Raw genomic sequence first — 1,767 nt, 5'->3', positions numbered from 1 at the left:
GGTGAGAGTGAGAGAGGGAAGGAGGGAGAAGGAAGAGTTCGATTGCAGATCACCAATGGTTATAGGTCACATTATGTTGCAAATGTGGGAGGACAACGAGTAAAATCGTGACTGCAGAAAGTAGGACAAAAACGGGAGCACAGGGACAATGAACGGCCTGCGAGCTAGATGTGGCCTCATCTCATAGACATATGTGTCACAACGCGGTGGAATCAGGCACTCGTCAATGTTTGAACACCTTGAGTTATTGGTATCATCTTAATGGCTTGTTCATCAATTTTGTTTTGCTTTCTATGAAAAGGTTACCCATCTATCTTCAATAGAAGTGGATATATTCTGGACTGAAACAGGTCGGGATACACCTGGTTTCAGAGGTAAAACTAGCGAAAAATGGCCGCCATAAAGTTTGGTAACTTCCAAAGCTGAAGAGTTCATGGAAACAGAAAATTTACAGTTTTAATGTCTTTAACCAGTAAAATCCACACACCATTTTTTTTTTTTAATGGACGTAAAATGTGTTGAGCCAAAACACAAAAATTCGATAAAAATTGCCAAGCGGGAAGAAAAGATTTCATTATTTTGACAAACGCCTGATTTCACCACGCTGCCTCACATATTATTCTGTGTGACCCGCTCAAACTTAGGCCTGATTTTTCTTTTCAAATGCAAATCAATAAATGTTCGTACAAGTGGTTGAAGATTGTCAATGTACTAGGCTAGTGCCAAGGCTAGTATCTGTGGCGTAATGTAAAGGAATTGTTTGTTTTAGTATCGCAATGCAGTATATACAGTTTTTGGTGAGAGTGTAAAGTCACCTGCAACACAAATAGGTCAAATAAGTGCCAAAAGGCCAGAGAGTAACATGAAAAGAAAAGAAGGAGAAGAGATAATTAGTACAATAGATCATTTCAGAGCACCCACTCTACCAACCACCCGAAAATGCAGTCTACACTTTGTTTGCCTTGGAGAAAAAAAGGGTAACCAAGAGCAGTTTGTCCAGTTTGTAAAGGTGTGGTCCTGGGCTGTTTTAAAATTAGCTTTCGTAATTTTACGGCACTTGCAACAATAAGTGCCGAAGGTTAGACGTGTTGCCAGAGAGTAACATGGAAAGAAAAGAAGGAGAAGAGATAAGTACTACAGATGTTTGATAGAACAGATGGAGCAAATCACTTCTGAGCACCCACTCCACCAACCACAAATGCAGTCTACACTTTGTTTGCGTTGGAGAAAAAAAAAGATAGATTAACCAAGAGCAGTTTGTCCAGTTTGTTAAGGTGTGGTCCTAGGCTTTTTTAAAATTAGCTTTCGTAAGTTTTACGGCACTTGCAACTCAATAAGGTCAAATAAGTAAGTGCCAAAAGGTCAGAAGTGTTGTCAGAGAGTAACATACAAAGAAAAGAAAGAGACGAGAGTACTAAAGATGTTTGATAGGACAGAAGGAGCAAATCACTTCAGAGCACCCACCAACCACCCGCAAATGCAGTCTACACTTCGTTACTCTTTTTTCGCTTTGACAAAAGAAAGGTAACCAAGAGCAGTTTGTCCAGTTTGTAAAGGTGTGGCCCTAGGCTGTTTATGGTCGAGTCAAAGTCGTGATCCCTGGTCCGAAAAGTTTGCCCATCCTCGAGTCAAGGCCAGCACCCTACACCTAACAGCTGTGCCACAACGAGAGGAGAGAGGGGGGGTGTAACAATATATGAGGAGTTGTATTATTGTATTCCAAATTTAGATTTACTCTGGCTCAGAGAGAGAGAGAGAGAGAGAGAG

The sequence above is a fragment of the Aplysia californica genome, unplaced genomic scaffold (assembly GCF_000002075.1).
Source record: "Aplysia californica isolate F4 #8 unplaced genomic scaffold, AplCal3.0 scaffold00567, whole genome shotgun sequence".
NCBI lineage: Eukaryota > Metazoa > Mollusca > Gastropoda > Aplysiida > Aplysiidae > Aplysia > Aplysia californica.
Note: the sequence above shows the minus strand (reverse complement) of the source record.